This window comes from Heloderma suspectum, chromosome 4 (assembly GCF_057233095.1).
Source record: "Heloderma suspectum isolate Gila_16-S chromosome 4, 16-S_ref, whole genome shotgun sequence".
NCBI lineage: Eukaryota > Metazoa > Chordata > Lepidosauria > Squamata > Helodermatidae > Heloderma > Heloderma suspectum.
This window is the reverse complement of record NC_139461.1, coordinates 189708285-189727556: the sequence shown is the minus strand read 5'-3', so window position 1 is coordinate 189727556 and position 19272 is coordinate 189708285. Positions and strand designations below refer to the sequence as shown.

At 47.4% G+C, this 19272-nt stretch overlaps 1 long non-coding RNA gene across 1 annotated transcript in view; it reads right to left on the bottom strand.

The window, feature by feature from the left end:
* Positions 1-19272, bottom strand: part of LOC146347873 (uncharacterized) — a 74760-nt gene that overhangs the window by 20340 nt on the left and 35148 nt on the right. Inside the window, exon 3 of the long non-coding RNA XR_014789904.1 lies at positions 1024-1103. This is a non-coding gene — a long non-coding RNA (uncharacterized LOC146347873). The remainder of the gene's footprint in view (positions 1-1023; positions 1104-19272) is intronic.

The following is a 19272-nucleotide window of genomic DNA, read 5'->3' as shown; positions in this document are numbered from 1 at the left end:
CTGACTTTGCAAATCTAGCCATGATAGGCTACGTTAATCGTCACGTAGCCTATCACGGGGGCATTTTTTTTTTTTTAACTTTTATTGGAATGGCGGTGGCGGCTGCCGGTCGAAAGACTGGCTGCCGCTCCCGCCCCTGACGAAGACCCAACGAAGCGCCTCCGGGACCCGCCACCGGGAGGGACATTCGGGAATGGTAAGTCCCATCCCGGGGGGGGGTGCGGGGGGCGGGGGGGCGGAGAATTTCTCCCCGAAACTTCTTCGGGGGGCTGAACACGTTGGCGCTCGGCCCCCCCGAAGTTTCGGGGAGAAATTCTCCGCCATCCCTACTTAATCTGGAGGACAATTCATGGAGGACAAGTCGGGTCAGGAAGACCCGACGAACCGCCGCTGGGACCCGCCACTGGGAGGGACATTCGTGAAATGTAAGTCCCATCCCGGGGGGGTGGGGGGGCGGAGAAGTTCTCCCCGAACAACCTTCGGAGGACCGAATGCGTTGGCGCTCGGCCCCCTGAAGTTTCGGGGAGAAATTCTCTCCCATCCCTAGCAACAACAGCAAGGTAGGCAGGTGACAGTTGGGCAGCTGGGAGGTTGGAGACTCATAGGCAGGGGGAGAAAGTCTGTAAGAAGTGGATTGGTGGGAGTAAGCTTGCTCAAGGATTTCATGCAGTCTGCATTTTTAAGCAAACCAACCTGATTTGCACTTCCTGGATGAATATGTGGATCAGAACCTGGTTATCCTTTCATTTTTGTACTTGTACAAATTTTGCAATATACTTGGCTCAGAAATAGTACCAAAATGTATATTAAAAATGCATATTCTATGTTAAAATGCAGGCAAAATGCATATTATAGAGTAAAATGCAGGCTCCCAATGCATATTTTAGGGTAAAATGCATACACTAGGCATATGGGGGGCACATTAAAAATAATGCAGAATTTCATGATGTAAAAAAAATATATTCACAGATTGATGTGGAAACAGATGGAACAGACTTATAAATGAATACATGCCAAACTCACCCAGTCTGGAAACTGATTGATCTGTCCATCTCTATGTGGGAAGGAGGAGTTGGGTGAGTGATGCTGGCATAGATGAATGTCTAAGTTGAAGAAGAACTTGGGAGATTGTAATGCTTGCCTCATAAGATATTACAAATTGTTAAGGTTCATAGTCTGAGCCAAAGAATTGTGACACTCAGCAACATCTCTGATATAGACAGCGACAGTACCAGAAAATAGGGATATTTTCTAATAGGGATAGTGGTACAATATGCTGGCATATCCATTAAAATGGATGAAGTTGGCATGGCAGGCAGAGGAGCCATTTCCCTGTCTCAGGAGCCATTTTTCCTCCTTGATATGATTGAGAGCAAAATGACTGTATAACAACATTCTGACATAGCTTCAAAATTTTAGCCGTTTCTTTAAAAAAAATAAAAATGCACTGCTTCCTTTGCAGCTTCTCCTAACCCTTGCTCATTTTATAAAAGGCCTCTTCATCTAATTAGGGAACAGAGGCAATACTTTGTGTTTCATATGTAGCTGCTGACAGCTAACCAAATATCAGGCACTGAACAGTCACAACAAACTGTTTGCAATCAAAGCACACCGTTAAAAAAATATTGTGAATTAAATTTGAATAATGAGCTCACTGGAAGGAATTGCAATCTGCTCACAGTTCTTACACAAGTACACAAGCAGAAAGAGTCTGGATTTCTTCAGTAAATTATGCACTGCAAATTATTCATTCAAGTCTAATTAAAGCATCGGAAATCTTACAAACTTGAAGACGATGTGCTTTCCAACACATCTGTCTGTTTTAGACTAGTTTTAATACATATCTGTTTTACCTGAAGGGAGAAAATGCTATAAATAAATACCTACCCCACTACTAGATGAAGTGTATGTATCTGTGGCCAACGCATCCCCCTGCCCTTGCTGTCTGCCACAGTAGCAAGGACAGGAAGAGGAGAGGGGAGCAATGCTCCATTCTCCTCCTCTCATCCCTGTTACTGCTTTTGCAGCAGCAGCAGTATGACAGCAAGGGCAGGGGGATGCATGAGAAGGGCTCCCCTCTCACTCCTACCCTCACCGTCATGCTGCCAGAAAATCCACAGCTGCCCCAACTCGATGAGGTCCAAGTCATGCCAGCTGGCAGATGTCAGATGGATGTCCGGGGCGGGGGTGCTCAAGCCAGCAAAGCTCACCAAGCTCCACCCCTGCCTAAATGGATCACTCTGACATCCCTACTTCAGAGAAATATGCTCTATCCACCAGGATCCAGTAACCACCTGCAAGCTGGGTGTAGGACCGACTGAGGTTCCAAGGGGGGCACCACATAGAATGCAGTACAGTAGTCCAATCTTGATTTTATTTATTTATTTATTTATTTCAAGGATGGGCAACTTGTGGTCCTCCAGATGTTTTGCCCTATAACTCACATCAGCCTTAGCCAGCAGAACCAATGGTGAGAGTTCATGGGAGTTGTAGGCCAACATATCTGGAGGGCAAAACATCTGGAGGGCCACAAGTTGTCGATCCATTATTTATTTATGAATTACAAGATTTATACACTGCCTTTTAGGGTGGACCCTCCCAATGCAGCGTACAACAAAAATCTTAAACTGCAAGACAATACTGTCATGAATGACTATGTCCAGGTCTACCCCATCCAGGAAAGGATGCAACTTTACATGCATTACCAGATTGCTATTGGATCACAGTTTGACTTCAGAACACAACACAGCAGGCTTTAGAAACCATTCCTTTATGCAGATGCTACCTCTACCAGAGCTTAAAAAAACCCAACTTCATGTGGTTTTTACAAGAGTCTCACAACTACCAGATCAATCTCTAAAGGCATATCTGCACTACACAACTACATCAGTTTTATACCCAATCTATGTTCCTTGTGTCTACCAAAGAATCTTAGGAATTATAGTTTGTGGAAGTAACTTTGATTCTGTTACAGACAAGTGAGGACCCACAATGGTATATTTGGGTTAATTAAAAAGTTTAGTGCCATATTTAACCCTTCCATCATGTCCCTCACTTCTTTCCTAGGGATGTCAGAGAATTCCATGATGGATCTCAGTGAGGCCAAATGCCAGTGCATTCAGCCCCCTGAAATCCATCGTGGAATGAAGTCCCCGCCGCCCCCACCCCACAAAAGGCATGCAAAATGGTGCACTTACCTGCTCCCATCCACGCTGCTTTGCGAATGGCGGCCGTCCTGCGGCCGCCATTCGCTTCCTCCTCTTCATAGCCATGATAGGCTATGTAAATACTTATGTAGTCTATCACAGCTAACACAGGGATGCCATTTGCATACGCTGGGGTTTTTCCCCCTGCCGTGATAGGCTACGTAAATATTTACATAGCCTATCACGTCTCAATACAGGGATGCAAATGGCGGCGGCTACAACAGCCACCATTTGCGTCCCTGCAGGGCTGCCCAGTGGCCGGATGTCCGGCTGCGGGCAGCTGGAGCCGGCCAGCAGCTCCGCGGCTTGGCCGTGGAGTGGAGCCAGCCGGGCAGGATTCCAGGCGGAGGGATGGAGCGCCTCCCCCCCCAATGAGGATTCCGGGGGGAGGGGCGGAGCGCCTCCCCCCCATCACGGATGCCCCTGCATGGAGCCAGGTAAGGGATTCGTACATCCCTACTCTTTCCTCACCTGTCCTTCTGTTTCTAGCTCCCTCTTTCCCATTCCCTGCTGTGCCTCTCATTGCACACCTGTCTCCTTTTATCCTCCTCTCTCTTCTGTTGTTCATCCTGCCATTTCCCCCTCCTCTGCCTCTGCTCCCACCTACCCTTTCTTTTTTTCTCTTTCATGTCTTCCCTCCATTTCTCTTTCTTGCTTCCATCCTCCTCTGCCTACTCCCACCTCCTGCTCCCTCCCCCCAGCTGCCCCTGTTGCTGCCCCCTTTTCTTTCCTCTCCTACTCGCATTTCCCTCTCCCCCCCACCCCATGTCTCTTTCTTTCATTGTCCATCCTCCACCACCTCCACCTTCTGCTTTCTCCTTCTAGCATGTCTCTTCTCTCGCCTAGAGATTTATGAAAATTTTATTTCATTTGGCAAATCGCTTGAAAATGCTCCATTTACCACCCCAACTGTGAACAGGAGTACATATTCTCCAAAAATGTTCAGAAATACGCAAACTTGTGTTCACGTTCACAAAATGTGCACTTCAGAAATGTGCAACTTTCACAAAATGTGCAACTTTTCCTATTCCTATCCTAGCTGGAAAACAGGACAGACAAGAACAAGCTTGAGCCGAATCAAGTATTGAAGTAGGGATGTATGAAACACCTACCTGGCTCCGTGCCGGGCAATCTGCGGTGGCTCTGCAACCTGACTCCGTCCCTCCCCCCGGAATCCTTGATGTGGGGAGGCGATCTGGTCCTCCCCCCTGGAATCCTTCCCGGCTGGCTCTGCTCCGCGGCCAAGCTGCGGAGCCGCCGGCCGGCTCCGGCCGCTCATAGCTGGACATCCGGCTGCTGGGCAGCCCCACAGGGACGCAAATGGCGGCTGTTGTAGTTGCCGCCATTTGCGTCCCTGTATTGAGCTGTGATAGGCTATGTAAATATTTACGTAGCCTATCCCGGCAGGGGGGTAGCTGCCGCCATTTGCATACGCTGGGGTTTTTTCCCCCAGCCGTGATAGGCTACGTAAATACTTAAGTAGCCTATCGTGGCCTCCACAGGGACGCAAATGGTGTCCCTGCATTAGCCGTGAGAGGCTACTTAAGTATTTATGTAGCATCTCATGGCTGTGAAGAGGAGGAAGCGAATGGCGGCCGCAGGACGGCCGCCATTCGCAAAGCAGCGTGGACGGGAGCAGGTAAGTGCTCCATTTCGCACGCCTTTTGTGGGTTGGGGGCGGTGGGGACTTCGTCCCGCGTGCCTTTCGTGGGTTGGGGGGGTGGGGGCTTCGTTCCGCGATGGATTTCAGGGGGCCGAATGCACTGGCATTTGGCCTCACCGAGATCCGTTGCAGAATTCTCTGACATCCCTACATTGAAGTGAAGTTCAGAGAATTTCAGTAAATGCCAACATCCCTGGGTCGCCCAATCCCACCTTCCATCTATCATTTTTTTGTTTGCCTGTTTATTTTTCTCTGCTCCATCTCTCATTCTCCTGCCTGTTTTGGCCATTCCTCCTTCACCATGAGCCTGCAGAATGACTTTTGAAAGATTGCAATGGGAAGGGAACAGGTGAGTCAGGCATATACTGAAGAGGTGTGTACTTCTACTCAAAGTAGGTTTTGGAGGCGTTTGCCCTATCTAGGTTATTTCCAAATATTCTGAGTTGGTATGTACCTTATTTCAGAGACATGTTGGCATACTGCAGAGGTGCTGAGCCTCGGGCTGGGGTGGGGAGGCAAATGTGGCCTAGCTGGGGTCCCTATCTGGTCTTCCAGGGTTCCTCAGATTGCCACATCCTTCCCAGATTTTGTGCTGTGTGTTTTATGTTATGTTTTATGTTGTGTGGGGTGTGTTGTTTACTGTTGTGTGGGGTTGGGGGTGTCAGGGGGTGTTGTGTGTGTTATGGCGGTGGGGGTGTTGTGTGTCTGGAGGAGTGTTGCGTGTGTTGTGAAGGGGGAGGTGTTGCATGTGTTGTGTATGAGGGCTGTTTTGGGTGGGGGGGTGTTGTGTGCATGGGGGGGGTGTTGCATGTGTTGTGTTGTGTTGTGTTTTGTGTTATGTTATGTCACACTTTATTTCAATGCCACCTTTCAGACAAAAGGCCCCCAAAGCAGCTCACAAAAAAATATGCGAACACAATATTCAAACAATACACTAAACACAAGTTTAAAGCAGAAATAGCACAAATAAAACTAAACAACAACAATGGTGGATCCCAAACACACCTTCTTCCTGCCCAAAAGCAAAACCCACCAGCAAAAATGCCAAAGGATTGCTGCAATAATCCCCTGATCCGTATAAGTTTTCCCAGGCAGGGGGGAAGGAACAGAGCAGATGAGGGGGAGGAAATCCCTTAGTTGGAACAGTGTCTCTCCCCTGAAACAGTGCCTCTCAGTCTCAAATCTCAAGCTGCAGCTCTAGCCTTGCTTATAAGGTTTCCAGTGATGGTGGGAGAGCAGGTCAAACCCTTGATGGAACAGCATCGCTCCCCTGAAGCTGTGCCTCATTTTCCCCATTCTAAAGGCTGAAATGCCTCTCCTAAGGCTTAGTTACTGACAGTAAGAGCTTTAAGCTACAATATGCTGGTATTCTTGGTATGAACTGGCCAGCTGAGGAGAATAAGAGCTACTGAGCTAGACACCTTATGGCTATCCTTTCTTCTGGTTCTTCCCCCAAACAGATGGTTCCTGGCAGCCTTACTAGCTTGCCCTTGGGTCTGCTGCTGCTGCTGCTGAATGCCAGGTCAGTCCAAAATAAAATCTCCCTCTTCCACAATTTGATTGTGGATGAGGGGGCTGACCTGGCATGTATTACTGAGACCTGGGTAGGGGAACTGGGAGGAGTTACTATCTCCCAGCTGTGCCCTCCTGGGCGCTCAGTGCAGCACCAACATTGACTCAAGGGTTGGGGGGGGGTTACTGTGATCTATAGGAATTTGATCTCCTTCTCTAGGCTTCCTGTTCATTTGAGTGCAGATTTTGAGTGTCTGTACCTTGGGTTGGGTACCCAGGACAGACTAGGGATTCTGCTGATGTCCTGCCCACCCTGCTGCAAATCAGACTCCCTGCCTGACCTGCGGAGGTGGTCTTGGACTTGGTGTTGAGGACCCCTAGGGTGATGGCCCTCAGGAATCTCAATTTCCATGCTGAGGTCGCTGTAACCGGGGTGGCTCAGGAATTCATGGCCGCCATGACAACCATGGGGCTGTCCCAACATGTCATCAGCCCAACACATGTAAAAGGACACACACTCGATCTGGTTTTCTTGTCTGGGCAGGAGGATGGTGATCTGAAAATGGAGGAATTAACATCTGTCCCCTTGTTATGGTCCTGCTGAAGTTTAGACTTTCAGCACCCTTTCCCCTCTGCAAGGGTGGGGGATCTATTAGCCCCAGAGGCTAATGGATTCTGATGGATTTAAGAAGGCTCTGGGAGATTTTCCTGCTGGTATGGCTGGTGCCCCTGTTGAAGCCCAAGTCGCTCTGTGAAATGCAGAGATGACTCGGGTGGTTGACACGATTGCACCCAAATGCCCCCTCCCTCTGAGCAGAGCCTGGCTAGCTCCTTGGTATACACCCAAGCTCAGGGCAATGAAGCAAGAGGGGAGATGGCTAGAATGCAGGTGGAGGAAAACTCGTGCTGAGTCTGACTGAACACAGGTTAGAGCTCATTATCAAGCCTACTCTGTGGCAGTGAGGGTGGCAAAGAGACAGCTCTTTTCCACCAGCATTGCATCTTCTTAGTGTCATCCAGTGGAGCTTTTCCGAGTGGTTCATGGCCTGTTACATTCTGTGCCAAGGAGAGAGACTTTGAAACCCTCAGTAGCATGCTGTGATGAGTTTGCGTGGCACTTTGAAGATAAAGTTGCTCATATTCATCATGAATTGGTCACCACTATAAATACATTTCCATGGTAGAGGCGTTCAGAGTCCTGTCTGGTCCAGTTTTATTAGATGAGTTTCAGTTATTGAGGCCTGAGGATGCAGACAAAGTCTTTGGCCAAGTTGACCACTTGTGTGCTTGACCCTTGCCCTTCATGGCTTATTACATCAAACAAGGAGGGGATGTCTGGCTGGGTCCAGGAGGTTGTAAATTCCTCCTTGAGAGAGGGAGTGGTGCCTGACGCTTTAAAAGAGGCAGTAATCAGGCCACTCTTCAAAAGCCTAACCTGGACCTGGAGGACTTTAACAATTATAAGCCAGTGGCCTTCCTAGGCAAGGTGCTTGAGCGGGTGGTTGCAGGACAACTCCAGGCACTCTTGAATGAAATGGATTATCTAGATCCATTTCAATCGGGCTTCAAGCCTGGTTTTGGAACAGAAACTGCCTTGGTCACCCTGTGGGATGACCTCTGCTGGGAGAGGGATGGGGGAATATGACCCTGTTGATTCTCCTGGATGTCTCAGCAGCTTTCGATGCCATCGACAATGATATCCTTCTGGATAGGTTGCCTGGGTTGGGAGGCACTGCACTGCAGTGGTTCTGCTCCTAAGGCCAATTCCAGAAGGTGGGCCTGGGAGATTATTTCTCTGTACCATGGCAATTGTGCCATGGGGTTCCACAGGGCTCTGTTTTATCCCCCTTGCTGTTTAACATCCACATGAAACTGCTGGGGGAGGTTATCTGGAGGTGTGGGCTGAGGTGCCATCAATATGCGGATGACACCCAGCTCTACCTCTCTTTCTCATCAAACCGAGGTGAGGCAGTGGCTGTTCTGAATCAGTGCCTGGGCACGGTAATGGACTGGATGAGAGCCAGTAAACTGAAACTCAATCCAGACAAGACAGAGGTACTGTTAGTGGGTGGTCTGTCTGCCTGGCTAGGTGATATTCAACCTTTTCTGGAGGGGGTTGCACTCCCCCTAAAGGATCAGGTTCGTAGTTTGGGGGTGCTCTTGGACCCAGAATTGTCACTTGAGGCACAGGTGAACTCAGTGGCATGGAGCACTTTTTATCATCTTAGGCTGGTATACCAACTACGCCCTTATCTGGACAGAGACAGCCTAGCTACAGCTTTCCATGCTCTGATAACTTCTCGTCTGGATTACTGCAATGCGTTATACGTGGGGCTGCCTTTGAAAATGGTCCGGAAATGTCAGCTGGTCCAAAATAGGGCAGCAAAATTGTTAACAGGGATTGGCCAATGAGATCACATTACACCAGTACTTTTGCTGCGGCACTGGCTGCCAGTCCATTTCCGGGCCCAATTCAAAGTGCTGGTATTCACATTCAAAGCCTTTAGCAGCTTGGGGCCAGGTTATCTGAAGGATCGCCTCCTCCCATATGTGCCTGCCTGGACCCTAAGATCACCCTCAGTGGTTCTTCTCCATGAGCCCCTGCCAAAGGAAGTGAGGCGGGTGGCTACTAGGAAGAGGGCCTTTTCTGCTGTGGCACCCTGGCTGTGGAATGAGCTCCCTAGAGAGGTTCACCTGTCACCTACGTTGTATTCCTTCCAGCACCTGGTGAAGATCTTTTTATTCTCCCAAGCATTTTACTATTTTAGCTTCCTAGTATTTTAGCTTGAGTGTTTTAAATCTGTATTTTAAATCTCTGCATTGCTGATAGGTTTTATTCTGGTTGTATTGTTATATTGTGGTTTTAATGCTTTTATGTTTTATATTGTTTTATCCTGCACATTTTGGTTTTAATTTTTGTGAACCACCCAGAGAGCTTTGGCTATTGGGTGGTATAGAAATAAAATGAAATAAATAAATAAATAAATAAATAAATAAATAAAATTTGATCCTGCCCCTTTGGCCCTGCATACCACTGAAATGTAGCCCCTGAGAGCTTCTCTGAAATGGGATTCGACCCTTGGCCTGAAAGAACTTCAACACCCTTGGCATGCTCGAACTGAATTCAAGATCATACAGAGGGGTAGCCATCCTTCTGTTTCTGCATTTTGCAACAGAACAATAATTTCCAGGGTCCTTTAGGAAGAGGGCATGTGACTATTAAAATAAGGTTAGCTCTACCTAGATATATACCCAAAGGCACATATTTCTTCTTGAGGTAAAGGCCACTTAAACATTGTCTGTTTCACATAATGTTGTAGGATTGAATTGATTGAGAAAAGTATTTCTCAATCCATCCAGAGAGCTTCGGCTATTGGGTGGTACAGAAATGTAATAAATAAATAAATGCATGCATAAATGAATACATAAATATTTGTGTTACCAAAGAATGTCAGCGAGGAATGTGCCAAAGTCGCTCCTTTATTTCTGTGACATTTGTCACTTTTCCACCCAGAGATCTTATATATTCATAGAAAGTCCATAGAACATCTCACATAGCCTTGCTTCTAAGAACTAAGGGTGTAAATTGGATGGGTGAACATCAGAATGCATGCATCCCAATGTGAATGTTATCCTTTGCTTTCAATGCCCCCCATTCCTAAGCCCCAAGCTAAGTTGAGAAGCATTTGTGCTCAGTGGAAAGTAAAACAGATAGGTTAGGACAGAAGAATCACAGTTTCCGGTAGCAGAACTACAGTATCCATGTTGGAAATAAAAATCTGCTGGATTACAGTGGCATCCCTAATGCCAACTCATCACTGCTTTCAAAACCACCAAATATTTATTCCAAGCCAATCAGTCAGTTTTAAAGTAATAGCTTTCTACCTATTTGCCTATGGTCTCTATTTGTCTATTTACTTATTTATTGCCCTCATGCATTATTCTATTTGGTCTCCTACATTAAAATCCTAAATAATTTATAGCCATCAGACTCAAACATTGGAGACACTTTTGAAATGGAGCTTCTAGCATAATGCAACCCTTTAAAACAACAACAACAGCTAGCTGCAGTAAACATGAGCTTTTCCACATGTCCTTTAATTCAAAAATCTGCATAGTGTCTTGAAAAACATAATGCACACATTTCACATGGGAATAGTGTTGATAGGCTTGATTTTCTTTGCTGTTTGAGAAGTGCACATTCAACTGATACAAAAAACATTATCTGGTTCAGAAAGCAGCTATGTGAGGTTTGGAGTTCAGTTAAGCAACGTACAAAATCCTGTGAAAGACACAGGACTTGGAAAGCATTCTCTTGCATGCTCAAGAGGTGAAGATGACTTTCACCCATATGGTCTCCTTGCATTCCGTGAATTGACTGGCCCTTTCAAATGGTAATATATTTGTTGTAACTGAAGGAGGATGGAGTGGTTTCAGCTGAACTGTGAACTGTTCTTTTCTCCCTAGCTAGTAAGGCGTCAGTACATTGGAGAACTCCAAGGCAGCAACTTGTTCCCACAAGGTCTGGAATCCAAAAGAGGCCTTTTCTCCTTCTCAGGGCCAAAACAGACATTAATTTCATCCCTTTCTAGCAGCTGTGGTGGGTTTGGTTTGGTTTAAAAAATATTATTACTCTAGAGTAGGCACAGGGCTTGAATCCAAATTGGGACCCTAACATTGGGGGCGGGATCTGGATTGGGGGCCCTGCACCTACTCTAGAGTAAAAATGAGAACAACAACAACACTGTGAGATACAGATTTAAAGAAATATCTGTTTTGACCCTCAGCCCCTCTCTTTCCTGGGGAGTCCAAAGCTTAGCTTCACACTCCATCTTTCATTAATGATGAAATCCATTAATGATGGGCCCTGTTTCAGAGTTCCCTAGTTTGCTCTGCCCTGCATTCCACTGCTCCTAAATTCCCATTCAACTTGAGCCATAGTGCCCTAGGCAGTTAGATTTGCATGAAGGGAGAGCAGGGATTATCATGCTAGCTTCCCCCTTCAACGATGTCTCCATCCTCGTCACCCTCCACCAGTTGAAGGGTGCATGTCTACAGCAGGGAGCCCGCTCGCGTAAGCTCCCTGCACATTTTAGAATCCTGCAAGATCAGGTTTCTAAATCACATGGGGATCCTGCATGAGTTAGGCAGGCTCCCAGCTACAGGCATTTGCCCTCCAATTTGAGGAGGGCGACAAGGACAGCAATGGAAGTGGTGGAGCAAGTGTGCTTGCCTCACATGATTCTAATCACAAGGCAGAATAGAACTGAACTGAGGAAAAAACGTTCTAAAATTCTGAAATTGAAGCTGTCATGGTTTGCTATGCCTTACATGGTCCTCTTCCTCCTCTCCATTTTATCCCCACAGCAACTCTGTGGGGGAGGTTAGGCTGAGAGTCAGTGACTGGCCCAGTGAGCTTCATGGCCAAATGGAGACTAGAACCCAGGCCATCTGAGTCTCAGTCCAATACTCTAACCACTACACCACACCAGCTCTCTTAGTTCCTTTGTTTCCTTTGCGTATTTCCCACCATGCATTACTGATACCCACACATGTATTGATAGAACACTTTTTTAAAAGGGCAGTCTTGATGTGGTTCTGGTTTCATATCAAGGTTCTGTTTGTGCGGTACTTTGTGGATGCACACATGAGCTTCAACAATGGGGATCCGCTCACAGGGGCAAGGGGGTGCAACTGCTCCCACCCCCCAGATTCTAGTCATTCTGAGAGCAGCATCAGTGGCTGCTCATGCTGGCCTGCCCATCTATCCCCCCCCCTTTCAGTTTCCAGCCACACAGGCAAGGCTCAGGACATGTTAGGAGGTCAGTAAATTAAACATGGGGCGGCGGAATGTCCTCAATGCTTCAGGAGCACCTGCAAAGAGGTAGTAGCAGGCGGCAGCATGACCAGGCTCCTCCATGCTAAAGTAGCTCCATTCTGAGAGTGGAAAGAGCGTCCCATGCTGCACACACCAGCCCAGTCTATCTGTACTCTCCAGTTCCCTACAAGGGCCAGCCAGGGGAGGTCAGGTGGGGGCAGGATTCCATCAAGCTCAGCTGAGAAGGGATGCAATGCAAGTGGCAGAATGTGGACCTGGAAGGGGCAGTGAGGCCGGCTTTCTGGCAGGCCTGTTAGGCCTTTGGTTTGGTAGCCCGCGGGAGTGCACACCTCATAAAGCAAACGGACAGTATGACATGCTCCCTCACTGACTGTAATGATGCAAATCACTGACTTCCCATCCTGTTCCACCTGGCAAGGGCCCCTGGCTGAGTACACAAAGTGAACCAATGAGTTGTTCAATGAGTTGTGGTTTTAATGTTCTATATATTTTAAATTGTTTTATTGTGTGTTTGGTTTTAATTTTTGTGAACCGCCCAGAAAGCTTCAGCTATTGGGTGGTATAGAAATGAAATAAATAAATAAATAAATAAATAAAAATAAATTGTTCTCCAGCCCACAGGGGAGGGGAGGGGAGGGGAGAACATGGGAACATCGTCCATGCCTAGCAGTTTCTGCTGCTTCCCTCATCCTAGTTTTGCTTGCTTGCCTGTTCCAACCTTACTGTGCCTCATTAAACTGGTGGGGCAAGTGAAGCAAGGCTTGTCTTCAGCAACACACTGCAGGAATCAGGGCTGTGGCTGCAAAAGTGTGGGTTACACAAGTCCTGCAAAGTAGCCCAGTGTTGTTAGTCCCATTTAGTGGAAGGATATGTTTAGAGTAGTCTATGACAACTTTGCAGCATAGTGCAATGTTGTTGGTGTTTTAGTGATACGCAGATGGGGCTGTGAAATTAATTGTAGCACCTAGGGATGGCTCAGATGCTCAACTGGGTCCAAGAACCCACCAAATCCCCCCCCCATCCATGCTCCCAAACCCAGCTCAGCAAACCCCCACTACACGCACCACGCAAGAGGCCAGGACTTACAGCAGCTGCCCAGTCTCCATACGAGCCCCATTTTGGTGCAACATGGAGACACCATATTTTTCAAAGATCTACCGTTGCACACAACAGTGGCCAACATTAGAAGTCTGGTTCTAAGACAAAAGACGGAAGGATAAAATCTTGATTCAAGTATAGCTGGGCAACAGGTCAAATGACTAAGCTCTCCTCAAAACTTCCAGTTACCATGCCGATGAAATTTTACATCTGCTTAATAGCTAGTTGATAATAATCATTCTTCTGAAAGGCATATTCCTTTTTAAAATGTTGCTAGGATTCAAGGGACAATCAAAGCTTTGGAACATGCAATTATAACTCTTGCAACAACTGGACAAGTTGACAGGTAGAGTGGGGTAAGTCAGTGCTTGTAAGTAGGGATGTACAAAAGTCACTTACCTTTTCGCAGGGGTGCTTAGCGGTGGGGGGATACGTAGACTAAGACGTATCAAAATAAGGGACGCACGTGTTTTTTTTTTCCTTTAAATCAGCCGTGATAGGCTATGTAAACATCTACGTAGCCTATCACGGTACTTTTAAAAATTCTAGCCATGATAGGCTACGTAAATCTTTACGTAGCCTATCACGTTTTGTTTTGTTTGTTTTTTTTACTGGAAATGGCGGTGGTGGCAGCCGGTCAGAAGACCGGCCGCCGCAGCCGCTGCCACCACCGCCATCGAACCGCCGCCGAACCGCCGCCGCAGCCGCCGCTGCCAGGAGGATTCGCCCAAGGTAAGTCCAGTCCCAGGGGGGCGGGGGGGCAGACCGTTTCGCCACCAATTTCGGGGGGCCGAATGCGCTGGCATTCAGCCTCCCCAAGATTCGTGGCAAAATTCTCTGACATCCCTACAACTGAACGCCTCGGCGGTTTCATAATCTCTAGCGCTCACTGTTTTCCACAGATCATCAAAATAATTCTCAGACCGCTTTCAAAAGCCATGAAACTGGAGAGGCTTTTTTCTCTTAAAAAAAGGGGGTGGGGGAATGGTGCCAAACTAACTCCCTACCCAGTTCTTTCACAGGGATGTCTCCACCATAATTAAATTTGATTCTTACATTTAATTACAGCATACACAATCCATACCTTGGTGCCTTTTTTCTGGAAGACTCACTGGTACTGTCCCCTGCAGCTTTAACTAGAAATGGGTATTTTAACTAGAAGCCCAAACAGTTCCAAAACCCCAGGTAAGGCCCTGAACTGAGGCAAGCTGAGTCACTCAGCTCAGGCATAAGACTGGATGGTGGTGGTGAACTGAGAGGAAGTTATACCTCCTTTCACAGTGCACATCACCCTTCAAAGGAAGGGCATGGCTGGTACCTTCTGGTGATCAAAGGGCTGAGCCACACTGTTCTCCATTAGAACACTGTCTGATGCGCAGTGGAGAAAGGCAGAGAGTGAGTCTCTGCCTGAAAGAACAGAAATGCTATTGGCTTCTTCCCAGACAACAACAACTAATATGAAAAGGGCACAAAGGCCTCTTCGATTGCCTGCATTTCAGCCACTCCTTCTCCTGTGGCTGGGGACAGAGTTAAGAGAGTGCAAGATACCACAGAAAGTGAGCTGGTTACATCCCCTCTTTCAGGAAACTCTTCTCAAAGTGAGAAAATTGGAATCAACACACACACACTGTTTCCATGTTGCAGAAGAGTAGCAGAGACCTTCTCCTTTATGCAGGAGCTTGAGAGGAAGCAGTGCTGTTTTATTCACTCATTGGTGCAGCTAGGGTTAGATTCCAGGGCCAAAGCCCAGGTTTCTGTAGGGATGTACAAAAGTCACTTACCTGTTCGCGGATTATGCAGATGCTGGGGGGGAGGCGCTCCGTCCCTCTCCCCCCGAATCCTGGCCGGCCGGCTCCACTCTGCAGGGATTCTGCGGAGCCGCTGGCCGGCTCCACCAGCAGCCGGACATCCAGCCACTGGCTAGCAGGGACGCAAATGGCGGCGGCCATAGCCGCCGACGTTTGTGTCCCTGAAGACAGCCATGATAGGCTACGTAAATGTTTATGTAGCCTATCACAGCTGAGTAAAAAACAACAACAACGCACGTACGCAAATGCGCGTACACATTTGCATTCCTTATTTTGGCACGTCTTAGTCTACGTAAACATTTACGTAGACTACGGCGAAAATAAGGGGAACGCAAATAGTGTAGCGTCTATGCTATTTGCATTCCCCTTATTTTCGCCATAGTCTACATAAATGTTTACGTAGACTAAGACGTGCCAAAATAAGGAATGCAAATGGCGGCACCCATGGGTGCCGCCATTTGCGTACGCGCGTGTTTGTTTGTTTGTTTTACTCAGCCGTGATAGGCTACGTAAACATTTACGTAGCCTATCACGGTGTTTTTTAAAATTTAGCCATGATAGGCTACGTAAATGTTTACGTAGCCTATCACTTTTTTTTTTTTTTAAACTTGGAAATGGCGGCGGCGGCAGCCGGTCGGAAGACCAGCCACGGCAGCCGCTGCCGCTGAACCGCCGCCGGAGCTGCCGCCAGAGCTGCCGCCGGAGCCTCCACCACCAGGAAGATCCGCCCCAGGTAAGTCCCGTCCCAGGGGGTCGGGCGAGCAGGCCGTTCCACCACCGATTTCAGGGGGACAAATGCGCTGGCATTCGGCCTCACCGAGATCCATGGTGGAACTTTCGTACATCCCTAGGTTTCTGCAGTCCAGGGGCCCCACAAATAACCACCCGTAGACTGCCAGGTGACTGAGGTGAGGGGCGCAGCAGCAAACAGGCCTAGTGTCAGCAGCTGGGCCTGCATAGGGCTGATGCTGCTTGCAGTAGCATCCTTCTTTATTTTTTTTTAAAAATATCTTATAGTCATATTTTTATATATATGCAGTTGGCAAGGCAGTTAAATAGTTTGTTCAGTCGTTAAGTCATGTCCGACTCTTCGTGACCCCATGGACCATAGCACGCCAGGCCTTCCTGTCCTCCGCTCTCTCCCGGAGTGTGCTCAAGTTCATATTCATTGCATTGATGATGCTATCTAGCCATCTCATCCTCTGCCGTCCCTTCTCCTTTTGCCTTCAGTCTTTCCCAGCATCGGGGTCTTTTCCAGTGAGTAGTTGAATAGTTACAGATGGCTATTTTGTTATTTTGACTTTTCAAATATATTCTCCTTTTCTACAATAAAATGGTGCTTATGCCCAAGTAAATGTGTCTAGCACCAAGGCAGCTGACGCAAACTCCATTTTATCCCTGTAGTCATGATAGCGCTGTGATTCGAATGATTCTGAAATATGAAATATGCACATGCTCAGAATATTTTGTATGATTATTATCAGGGGTTTTCATTTATGTATGTGTGTCTTGCTGTAATGTATCAGGAACACAGAAGCAGGGAATGGTCAACTGAAGTTATACACAAGGCCCTCTAAAGAATACTGGCTTCTTTAGGTCCAGGGCCTAAAATTACGTAGCTGCATCACTGCCTCCATTCCTGGAATCCATACACAAAGTAAAGGATTGTCACCTCCCCACCCCCATCCCTCTGCCCCTTTGACATACAACAGATTGGCTGGGGAAGGGGAATCCAGATCCTCTGATTACTCACAAGGCTCCTTGGCAGAGTGCCACCTTGGCCACTTAATGTGTAAGGAGAGGCCATGGCTCACTGGTAAAGCTGTCCATCACAGAAAAATCCAGCCCTTTCGGGGCCCAACAGATCCCAGCAGTTCTCCCCCCACCCCAACTTGGCTTGCATTTGTGAGCTAAGCCACCAATTAGTTCTTGAAACCCAGGTTTTTTTTGTTTTTAAAGAGTTTTTAATGAGCAAATCACAATTTGAGCAAAATCACTGCCGTAAATAGCTGAATTTGTGCAAAATTGTGAGTGTAAATGGTCTAATTTGCACAAATTAGACCATTTACACCCACACTTTTGCACAAATTGTGCTATTTATAGCCATGATTTTGCACAGATCATGATCTGCACAAATTAAAAAGAAAACCGAAAAATCTGTCAGCTGGCCCAACTCATTGTGCGCCAAGTCAGGCCAGCTCGCAGATGAGTGACCAGGAGGCCAAGCCAGCGAAAACTTGCCAAGCTCCACCCACAAACAAGATTCCTCCAACATCCCTACTCCCTGGTAGATCACATGTTTTGCCTAGAGAAAACCCCAGTTCAATCCCTGGCATCTCCAAGTAGGGCTAGGAAAGGCTCCTGTCCGAATACCTGTAGAGCCACTGCCAGAAAGGATGCACAACCTATTCGGCCCTGAGGGCCAGAAGTGATACTGGCTTGTGGGTTGGGAGCTAGCAGCAGTGGGGAAAGGGTGATTTGTATGAAGATCTCTGGAGATGGGAGTGGAGAGTAGGGCTGTGCACATACCCCCACTTTGCTTCAGATGCCTCTTCAGACCCTCCAAATCAGCCCCACTTTGACTGAGACCGATTTGGACCCCCTCTGCTTTGACTCGGTTCTGGATCCAAAGTGAGTTTCGGATATCTGGACCACTCGGTTTGGGCATTTCCCCATTGACTTGCATGGGAAAACACAAATGGCCATAACTTTTTTCAGTTTTCATGATAAATACATGAAACTTGGGGGCCTCTCTGCTGACATGGAGGGGATCCCACCTGCCAAATGTCAGACAGTTTGGCCCAGTATTCTTTGTGCTAGGTGCAGCTTAACTTTGAGTTTTTTCCACAAAAACTCTCAAAGCAAAAAGCTATACCTCTCAGCACCGTGCCGCCTCGGCCCCCTGCCTGCTCGGCTGTCTATGGCCGTGTTTCCATGACAACAGAAGGAGAAGCTAATGGAGGAATACTGAATTTTAATTTAAAAGGAATCAGCTTCGCTGCAATGTGGTCCATGCAGGGCTCCACGAGCAGGTTCTCCACAGCAATAAAAATTGCTTCAGAGAACATACTTCCTGGTGGGGTTGGGGGTTGGAGTGAATGTCATCTGACTGGCAGGGGCTGCTCAACCAATAAGAAGAGGCTCCCCTCCCCCATTTCACCTTTCCCTTGAAAGTCCAGGAGCAAGTCTCATTGACCATTATGAGTGTTACTTCTGAGTAGACAGCCAAATTCTTGTGCTGGGAAAGACAGCAGTAAACACAAAGGGGACCGGGTAAAATGAGGATCCAAAAAAATCAAAAAGGGATCCTCCTGATTTCATATGATTTTAAAGGGAGACCCACAAAACCACCATCCAATCACAAAGCACATCTGCCTCCACGGACTGAAACAGAAAAATCATGGATCCGCCACTTGTGGGTGCATCCACAGTGGAAAAAAATGGATTTGGGTTAGGGAAATCCTCATGATTTTTACAAGAAAGATACCCCCAAACACTGCCATATCACAAAGCACATCTATGCCCATGGATTAAGTGACAAAAAACATAGTTTTGGGGCTTCATAGCACCGTCATGTTATTAAGCCATGAATAAGACACCCAATTCAGTTTGGATCCTCTGAATTTTTACATTGGGTCTCCCTGCCCAACCACCCCCCATCAAAGCACTGAACTCATCTTTGTCCAAGTATGCACACTAGGAATCCCAGATCTGCTGCTTCCCAACAGATCCCAGATCTTCTGCTTCACTTCAAATGGTGTGAAAAATCATATGAAAGCAAGAGGATCCCTGCCTTGGATCCCTTTGCACCATGACTGTGCCCATGGGTGGTGGATCCATGATTTTTCTGCTTCAGTCCATGGAGACAGATGTGCTCTGTGAATGGATGGTGGTTTGGGGAGTATCCTCTTTAAAAATCACATGAAATCATGAGATCCCTTTTTGATTCCATGGATCCTTGTTTTACTTTCTTCCAACACAAAGACAGAAAGCAGCCCCAATTTTAGCCCTCAGGATCTCTATAATGAAGGGCCACTGTGCCTTGTCAACTGAGGGGGTAAATCGTTGGTGGAAACACCCCCAAGCACTGCTAGCTGACTCCTGCTCATGAGGAGGAGACAGTTAGCGAGTGGCAGGGATGTGCAC